Below are 10,536 nucleotides of genomic sequence, written 5' to 3' on the forward strand. Positions count from 1 at the left end.
ACACAGTACAAAGAAATATTCAAAATGTTCTCACATTGTGATGTATTTCAAAACGACAACGTTTTTGGATGGAACTGTCTTGACTACGCCATTCGACTCCACAACTTGTTCGCTGTAGAAAAACTTTTAGAAAGATTTGGGGCCACGATAAACCTTAAAAAATTATTCACATACTATGGCACTATAACACTTGCGTATTATTTGTCACAGTTAGGTTATCCAAATTTATTAGGTGCTGCCATTAAAAAAGACCCAAGAGTTCTATCAGTGAAATTCGGAACATGCAATTTGACATTGTTGCACGTGCCATCATTAGAATTAAAAAGAATAACAAATTTGGACAAATTAAAATCGTGGAAATCATAAAAGGGATAACAACGTTAATAGAACGTGGTTTAGATGTCAACAGCCAATGTGGCTGTGAGAGAACCCCTTTGCATTTGGCTTCTGAACTTGATGACGAAGCGATCGTTAAATTCTTACTCGAACGAGGAGCAAATATCAATTTGACTGATGACTGTAGACGGAACGCACTACATTATGCTCTCAGAAATTATAGAGTAAATATGAGAATAGTAAAACTCTTGATAGATAAAGGGATAGATAAGAAAGCCAAAGATAAAACTGGAAGAACTCAATTACATCTTTGTTGCATAAAAGGATACTACGATCCTTTGGTAAAGTTGCTTTATCATGGTCGTCACGTAGAAGTTGCCACTAAAAAGAGAAGAAGAATTTTACATAAAATATTCAGACAACGCCGCAAACCAAATAAAGAAATTATGAGTTTGCAGATCACTAAAGGCGCAGACGTGAATGGTGAAGATCTTTATGGATGCACCCCCTTGCATTATGCTTGCGATCTCCATTTGTTAGAATCATCCCTTCTGTCTGGGGAAGACGTTGATGCTACAGACGACCATAAAGAGGAAAACAATCACCCAATGAAAATCATATTTTTTGTTCGACACTGTCAGAATTTGAGAATTTTCTCCTGTGTGAACGGATTTTGATAAATGTGACAACTTGTCAAAACAAAACGTCAAGCTAATTTTAAAGGTATTAAGCGATTTGGAGCCTTTAAGGGGCTCGTCGAACAAAAAAACGTTGTATTCAACTCGTTCATGTGTAAATTGGGCCTTTTTTGGGACGCTTGGGCCATTTTAAAACGCGAGTGAAACGAGTTTCACTCGTTTCACTCGCGTTTTAAAATGGCCCACGCGTGCCAAAAAAGGCCCAATTTGCACACAAACTCGTCAAATAAACTATTTTATTGCTAGAGAATGTAAACGCTAAAGATTCAATGAACCGAAGTGTACTTCACTATACCGCCATTAAAAGAAATTATAATTGTTTGAAGGTGCTACTTGATCACGGTGATGACGTTAATGCTGTATGTGATACCGGGAAGACCGTGTTACATGAAGCTTTCGAAAAAGGACACTCCCCTGATCTTGAGGTGGTTCAGTCGTTGTTGCTGAAGCACGGTATTGACCCCAACAAGAGAGATAACAACCAAAAAAACTGCTCAAGATTAAGCTGTGACTGCTACAAATGCTATGTCATCTATCAGATGGCTTAGTGCCATAGTGTTCAATGCTACAGCTGTAGAATTACTTCCAGAAGATGGACTAGATCTGAGTGAGATCAAGGTCAACAACGACGAATCTAGATACTATCGAAAACGACTACTTATTCGTGATTGTAAAAAAAAAACAAATTTCGGAAGAGAGCCAATTGTTTGAACTTTTAGAGAACTATTTCTCAAATGGTTAAGAAAGTTCTAAAAAAGAATAAAACCATACACAATACAACATTTTTTTTACGGTTTACAACCAATTTCTAACCGTAGTCTTTTTTTTAATCAACTGTCAGTGTCAAAACTTTATTAAAAAAAAAAACAGACTGTGTTACCTTGGTGTTACCCTAAAACTTGTACTTACCGACCAGTTCCCTACGTCAAAATTGAGTTTATGTCTGTCGAACGTAATTGAAATGTCGAACGTAAATTACGTTTTTTTATAATCAATTGTCAGTGTCAAAATACGAAAAATACCAAACTGTATATTAAAAATCATTAACATTTGGCCCAGTTTGTAATAGCCCAGTTTGAATTCAAATTGCCGCCGCCGAAACCAACACAAGAGGAACTATTTGGTTCTTTTATTGTGTACTGTTGATATGTAGAGTTGGGAGCACGGAATTTCGTACACCAATTTGTATGTCATTTAAAAAAACTATCTAGTCTATAGTTCTCCCAGAGCTGCAGCGGTTTTATGGCAGGGCAATAGTAATTATTAGGCCTGTTGAAATGCTGATAAGCGACATAAACAGACCCCTGTCAATCATCATTTTCGTTCTATACCTGTCAGTTTACAGGGTAGTACTTGGACGAATTTACGATTAGGGGTTGTACTTGCGGTTTAAACCTATTATGGGTGTTGTTAACGTTTATACAATGGTACCCTGCCATAAAACCGCTGCAGCTCTGGGAGAACTATAAGCTTTGTTGTCATTATAATCAATCATGACCAGTGTCCGGACGAAATAGTACCAGACAAGTCGACCAGTACAACATTGCGTAATACCCCACTCACATATAAACACGATTCGGCTGGTTCGTTTTCAATAACAGGGAACCAGCTGAATCGTGCTTATGTGCGACTTGTTCGGTACTATTTCGTCCGGACACTGATCATGACATATGTGATCATGACTGACGTTTCACCTAAACTGTCACGAAAATGCCGCCAGTATCTCATTTTAGAAAAATTATGTCAGTGAAATGTCCAATGTGTGCGAAATTCCGTGCTCGCCACTGTACCATTCCGGACACGGAATCTTGGCCAACATTTTTTTGACATTTCTAAAAAAAAGTATGTAAACCAATCATTAGTGTCATTAATAAATGACAATTATTAAAAATCACTTTGAAGTTTTTATTGTGACATCAAAAAAGCAGGGAAAGAGCATTATCGAGTCAAAAGTTGGGTTATATTCAATAAAGGCCAGTTCCCACATATTTGTCAGTTAAATGTCAGTTGTGGCCAAGATTCCGTGTCCGGAATCTTGGAAGTACCTTTGACGCAAGGACACAAGGACTCTAGTTTCAGCTCTCGAAGTGAACGTGGTGTTTAGTTAATCGGTCGCTTCAAAATCCGTTTACGCAAAAGAAAAATCTCAAATTCTAATGTTTTTGGCGAATTGTCAGATACTGATGGTAGGTCATTTCAAATGTATGTGATTGCTTTTTTGAAATTATCTATACCAATTTGAATTCTTATTCTTATCAAACCGGCAGGTAAATGCAGCTTTGTTTTTATATTACATATTTCTGTTCATAAACAATATTTAAATTCGGCACTGGTCGACCGCTAGTTTCTAATTCAATTTTCGCTTCTATAGTAAAAACACCAAAATTAAGTTTTTTAAATCACTGGCTTTAATTTTGTTCAACATTAAAAGCGTAAAAACTGCCGAGGTGCGTCAAAATCTCGTTTACAACGAAGCCTATGAACGCTGGGGCTCTAACTTCTACGACCAAGAAACGTCTGGTGAAACGTTTCGTTGTCATGGCAACGCAACACTATGTTGCATTGACGCGGTATACGCGATCGCGGGCTCCGTGCTGGCCACCCTCTCCTAAGAAAAGACAATGAATAATATGAAACTTACCGCTCCACAGTGGGGCGAATGGCCTATTTCGCTGGCCAAAACTCGAAAAAGTGAGTGTATTGCTCTGAAAATATGTACTGTAAGATTTTCGCCGTCTCTGATTACGAATTTGATATAAGATTTATCAAATTTAAAATGGCGGACCCAAAATGGCGGATGTATTTTAAAAAAAATTAAGTTATTGTCCTGAAAGTATGTACTATAAGCTTTTCGGGGTCGCTGATTACGAACTTGATATCAGATTTGTCAAATTCAAAATAGCGGACCCAAAATGGTGGACTTATTGTGAAAAAAACTAAGTTATTGTCCTGAAAGTATGTATGTACTATAAGCTTGGCGTATTTATTAATAAGCAGTGAACAATTTTAAATGAAAAGGAAAATAATAGAAGCGAAATAAACATGTACTAACAAAGTCATTTTTCATTTTTTGCGTAAAAATCATGCAGAGTTCGTTTAGCATTATTCCATCTCATTTTCATTTTAGATTTAAGAGGCTGCAACAATTTGTCCTTTGAGCTTTTGGAAATCGGGAAACGACCACCTTTTATTTTTGAAAATTTATTTTCAAGAATTTCTAGTTGGTTTTTAATGTAGAACCTCATTTATCAGGTAACCATGAGGTTTACCGAGTCCCATGGCGGTAATCATAGAGCTGACGGAGCGCGCCAACGTTTCCCGCGCAAGACGTTAACGGCTGTAACTTTTAAATAGGCAACTTTAGGCAGTGCGCACTTTAATATTAAAAAAATATACACTTTAATGAACATGAGCATGTAAAAATCACGGCCGTTGCTCGTGGATGTAAAAAGTATACTCCACTTGTATCCCGGCATGAAACAAATAAATGTGAATTGTAGTCCTACAATTGGCGTTGATTTTACAAAAGAAGGAAAACATTTTTTGTCAATTAAAGTACATAAAATAATTCTACATATCGTCCACGTTGTTTTTACACTATGATCGCTTGAATTTTATGTTAGAAACACGGCAGCGGAGCGTCGCACGAACTTACTCGAGAGAGCTAAATTTCGACTGCCCCAGGGAAGCAGGCATACAACATTTTGACCTAAGTCTTTTGGATTTAGATGCACCAAAGCCTCCTCTATAAGACTGTACACAAAAAACATCAAAATTTCCACCTTCAATTTTCGAGTTTTGGCCAACGAAACAGGCCATTCGCCGCTGATAAGTTCGATTACTGTAAACTTTGCATACGATAAATTTATATTGACATAAAATAAATAAATCAACTAATTCAATAGGTAGGTAGCTTCAATAAAAAATTGAACACATTTTTAAAAAAATTCTTATTTCTTTATAAATTCCTGGGGGGGCGCCGCCCCAGAGCCCTTCCTTACGAATCGCCACTGCCTCGACGCTAGGGTAGGAACTAGGAGACAGGGGGGGCGAAAGCTAATTTAACTCCGCAATCGGAAACCGCTAATTGTTATCGGAAGGAGCTGAGGGTTAGAGGAGCGTTATATTCACAACCGAAAACTTTGGGAAGCCACGGCCTGTAGAAAATGGGGTGTCACCACTGCTCCGGACTTGCTGGTGGGTAGACCCGGCACCTTCCGGTGAGTCCGGGGACGACCTGGACTGACAGGACTCGACGAGATCCTGATCCGCAAAAGCGTTCGGTTTGGAACCTTCCGTAGTAAAGTCCTTGATCCGCTTGGCGATTTGGGCGGTGGTGTCACGTCAATTGGACGCCGAAAACTGGACGCGCGAAAACTGGTCGCCGCAACCTGGACGCGCGACAATTGGACGCATGCGACAATTGGACGCGTGCGACAATTGGACGCGTGTGACAATAGCTGACTTCCATATCCCCACCACAGTTCTCAGCTATTAGGATAAACAAACCGTTTTTGTAGTGAGTTCTAATAGGGAAGTGCCAAAGTTTTAAAGTTTCTATGGGGCTTCGCTGAATAAAAAGTATATTCGAAAAAATTGTAATGTCAAAAAGTGTAATTAGTGTGTGTACACCAGAGATATGGAGTTGTGCACTTGGCACTTGTTTTGTGGAGTTGTTGGCTGTGCGGTGTTGCTGTGTTCTGATCATTTTATAACTGTAAGTCCAGAAATCTCGTCTGTTATCAGGGCGGTATTGTTCAGAACACAGATTTACAACATAACCTCGCCGGTTTGTTTATCCTAATAGCTGATAGGGGTGGGGATATGGAACTGATCTATTGGACGGTGGACGCATGCGATATGCATTGACATTATTTCACAATATTTGAAGTAATTAAGTTCCTAAATTCCTTATTAAAGGTATCAATAATATTATGTATGTTACAGCTAATCTCTTTTTCTTTAGAATTTTATAATACTTGTTAGGGATGTAATATTTACCTATCTAAACCTTCCGTCCAGAGTAGGTAGTATTCTTATCAGTGGGATGGTTCCTTTCTTAAGAAACAATTAGGGAAATAAGGAAACAGTTGCTGGTAAGATTATTTAAGCCGGTGCTGAAATACTACAAAATTACAGGTTTTCGGCTTTCGGTACTTTGTAAATATTTCGGTTTATTACTTAAATTTACTTATTACTTTTTTTTCTATTTTGTATAGTTTTTTAATATTTATCTATGTGATTCTGTAGCATATTGCTAATAATAAATCATTATAAAAAAAAAAATATTTGTTGCACAGTCTAGGAGTGGCTTACAAATCTATGAGGGGCATGATGACCAACTCAATAGACCGGGACCAATGGCTTAACGTGACTTCCGAATCACGAGACAGAATATAGCCTTTTTTTTAAATTTCTCCCTGGGTCGGAATTGAACCCGCGACCCTCGCGTCCCTGACCCGAAACGGACTCCCTTAGGCTATATTCTGCCTATAATTATTATTATAATTATTCTCACAAGTCCAATTTTTGTCGCGTCCAATTGTCGCGCGTCCAGGTTGCGGCGACCAGTTTTCGCGCGACTAGTTTACCGCGTCCAGTTGACGTAGATTCTTGGGCGGTGGTACTTAGACGAATCGTCTCCAACGGCCCTCGTAAACTCCACTACGTCCTCCACTACGTCGTCTCGTCGGCGCTGCAAATTCACTCGATCACTGTCCCCTTGACTCTCCCCAGGCACTCACAACACCCCCGGCAAAAGGTCACGAAAAACTCCTCTCCGTCTCTGGTTTCCCCGATTTATAGCTTCCTCCCCCTCTATACGCAGATTTTTCGGCGGAAGTCCGAGTACGTTTTGGTCGCGATGGATTCTAGAACATTCTAGAAAAATCGCGAAAATTTACAAACGCGCGGCGATTTAAATCGTAACAGTACATATTACTTAAAATCAGTAACGAGCATCATAGAAGTTTTCACTTCTGTCGTGTGGTCTTAAGCACACACTCTTTTTTTTTGACTTCATCTGTTAAGGGGGTTGGGTCGGTCTCTCCACCAACCTCAAATGACCGACCATTTTTGCCCATAACCATGCCTACTAGAAATATATAATATCTTCAAGAATTTTGCAAAACGCTCGCTAAGCGAACCAGCGACGTCAGATCACGTGACTTAAATGAAGGTCAAGGCCTATTATTATTTATTTACGTAAGTCCCGGTCCCGACAATTTGTTTGTCTTTATCCGGCCGTTTTCCGTCTCATTCTCGGCCACACTCGTTTGAGAACTCTCTTTAGTGAAACAGCTATGTTGAGTAGTGACGGTTCAAGATGACAGTGTTGGTTATAGTAAATTATTCGATATCTTGTTGAGTACTACGTTATTGCAACTGGGGCACCAAGCTCTGGGTAAGTCTGTCCGACCAAAACTTCATTTTTCCATTGGAGAAACTCCTAAATCACCTCGCTGTCTCCAGACGTTTTGATTATTATTTATCGCCGGTTGATAATCTCACGGCCAACTCTTGTTATCTGCGACCGCACGACCAGATGGTGACGTAATAGTGTGAATTTTTTTGACGAACAAACTGTCAACTAGTTTGTTGTCGGATCGAAACGGTCAAATCCTCGAACGGCTTGAACCTGTATGACTGAGGTGAACCAGTGTGATGGTTCGCAAGTGTGTCAGGACGTCAGTCGCGTCTTGAATATGATTCTAATCTAGATGGCCTTTTTCCTGAGCATCGTGCTCAGTTGCACGAAACACAAAACTAGTGCAAATTGCTTTGTAAGGTTTGGATTAAATGACGTAAGACGGACGGAAATTTAAAAGAAAGGGCAGAAAAATGACATGAATCGACATCGTCGAAGCTTTAAAGTACATATGTACTGTCGCGAACAAAAAATTCTGGTCGTCAATGTCATTTCAAAATTTGATTAGATTGTCACAAATCAAAAAATGTTCCCTGCGTGATTATGCCCATGTCAAAAAAATGAGAAACAAATGACAATTAATGTCATACAACATGATGATAGGTTATGATATTGACGACCGTTTTACAATGGAGCATTTTCCATTGTGTGAAAGCAGGATTTTGACAACCAGTTTTTTTTGCTCGCGACAGTATCTATGTGCTGTATCTGTTTAAAACTCACGCACTGTCAGTGTCAAATTTTGGATTTTTTTTTTTTGGAGTGTACCAATGGTGTCATACATTTTCAGTTGCCTGTACACAAAATCTAGTTATAAAAACGTCAACAAGGAAAGTTTGGTTATGTTAATGGGGTTAATTCTCTTCTTTCCAAACAACAATTAACAATACCGTGCTTCTATCTGGCCGTTAACAGTATTCTTTTACGTTTCATATCTTCTTGTTCAGCCATTTCGTGTAAGTAATACTTTGAATGAAAGAAAGAGAATTTATTAAACTTAACTTCAAATTTGAAGTTTTAAATTTTTGCGCCAACGTTGAAGTAAAAATTACTAGTCTCACAATGGCAGTGCGGCAACTTGCAAACACTTTGACAGTGCGGGAGTTTAGTAAATGGTAGTATGTATAAAGTTTACTAATCTAGTAATTAGGGCGAAAAGTGCTACCAACACAATAGTAAAAAAGTTACTAATGTTAATTCATTTATTTTTTAAATATTATTTTTAAATATTTTTGACAAAAAATATTGTACCTAGCGGTAGGTAAATAATTGTACGTTACACAGAAATAAAGTAATATATATTACAGTCTCAATCTAGTTATCAATATCTACGCCTCGACTGTAATTACTTTACTCCCCTGATAAGAAACAAATTGTGTAAAACTGATTCTTAATTTTTTGGGTTCAATCGGAAAAGAGAAAACAATTGGTAATGAATTATTTATATTTTGTATTGATTTTTTTTTCAGATTATCATCGGAATTGCAGATAAAAACACCTTTTAAACGAGCATTTGGTGAAAGTTATTAAAAATACGGAACTACAAAATAAATATAGACACTAAGGATAACCGTAGGAATAAAATTTCTAATAAAATGGACCAAGACTGTGACAACAAAGAAAAGTTGAAAGTAGACGAACAAATTACGTTGCAGAAACAATGTACTGAAGAAGTAAACCAACAAGAGTCTCCTTGCAGCAGGACACATTATGAGCATTATGAGAAAGCTCCAAATTTATGGGGTGTTATGTCTTGGGATAGGGGATCGGAAGCGTGTGCAATCACTACCCGTGCCCAGTCATTACTGTCTTTTTATTGACTCCCCACTATTTACATTATCTACAATACTATGACATCTTCCCCTTTTAAAAAAAATTACAATTTTTCTGGACGTCTAACCTTTCGTCCAAACTTAGAGATATAAATTGTTCTTCGTGTGTGTGATGAGGAAGCAATTTTATCTTGCTCAGTCTCGCTTACTTCGTTGTCTTCCTTATCACTCGCACTAAAATTATCACTGCTTAATTCTATTACATGTGATTCCTCATGTGCTTCATCTTCACTTTCAGAATCAGAAATATATCCAGAATTGTTTATAAAATAAGGTTTAAGAAAATATCTATTCCTTCTTAAGATTACATCACTACCATCCTCCTTAACTAAATAGGATCTATCATTAAATTTTCTAACTACATGTCCGATTACCCAAATATCGTCTTTCCTGATGTACACTTTATCACTTGCCTTTAAAGGTTTTAAAAACTTAACAGACTTGTCATAATACATCTTTTGTTTACTTTGCCTCCGTACTAACATTTGACGTTGTTTTTTTTAAATCAATATTCTTTGGAAGTAATAACTTACTTTGGATAGGTATCAGCGTTCTTAACTTTCTATTAAAAAATAGTTCGCACGGCGACAAAATACAGTAATCTACAGGGGTGTTTCTGTAATCTAACAAAGCTAGCTCTAATTCTGTTTTTGACTCTATACATTTTTTAATAATATTCTTAACAGTTTGAATGGCCCTTTCGATCATTCCGTTTGATTTCGGATATTGAGGACTAGATGTGACATGTTGAAAATTCCACTTTTTAGCAAACTCTTCGAACAAAAATCCTGCATATTGCGTACCATTATCAGATACTAAAGTTTTTGGAATTCCTAATCTCCCAAAAATATTTTTTAAAACACGAATCACTGTCTCTGCCGTTATATTATTGACTTTAAACACCTCTACGTATTTAGAAAAATAATCAATAGTGATTAGGAATTTATTTCCGTTATATTCAAACAAGTCACATCCGATCTTTTGCCAAGGATACTCTGGCACCTCGTGTGGTTTGAGTGGTTCCTTAAAATTATTTCGGGAATATTTTCGACATACCTCGCATGACATTACTCTATTTTCAATATCACGGCTCATGCCCGGCCAATAGAGTACTTGTCTAGCCTTTAAAATACACTTGGTAACTCCTAAATGACTCAAATGAATAAGATCTAACATTTCTTTCCTTAAAGTTTCTGGTACAACCAAACAATTTCCTCTATAGACTAAATTATCGATAATTACC

The 10,536-nt window shown here is 37.5% G+C and overlaps 1 long non-coding RNA gene across 1 annotated transcript; it reads left to right on the plus strand.

The window, feature by feature from the left end:
• The first annotated feature begins 7,120 nt into the window (after positions 1–7,120).
• LOC138136511 (uncharacterized) lies at positions 7,121–9,200 on the plus strand. The gene is made up of 2 exons (XR_011161316.1): positions 7,121–7,437; positions 8,931–9,200. It is a non-coding gene; the product is annotated as an uncharacterized lncRNA (long non-coding RNA).
• The last annotated feature ends 1,336 nt before the right edge of the window (positions 9,201–10,536 follow it).

Source organism: Tenebrio molitor, chromosome 8, assembly GCF_963966145.1.
Source record: "Tenebrio molitor chromosome 8, icTenMoli1.1, whole genome shotgun sequence".
Taxonomy (NCBI): domain Eukaryota; kingdom Metazoa; phylum Arthropoda; class Insecta; order Coleoptera; family Tenebrionidae; genus Tenebrio; species Tenebrio molitor.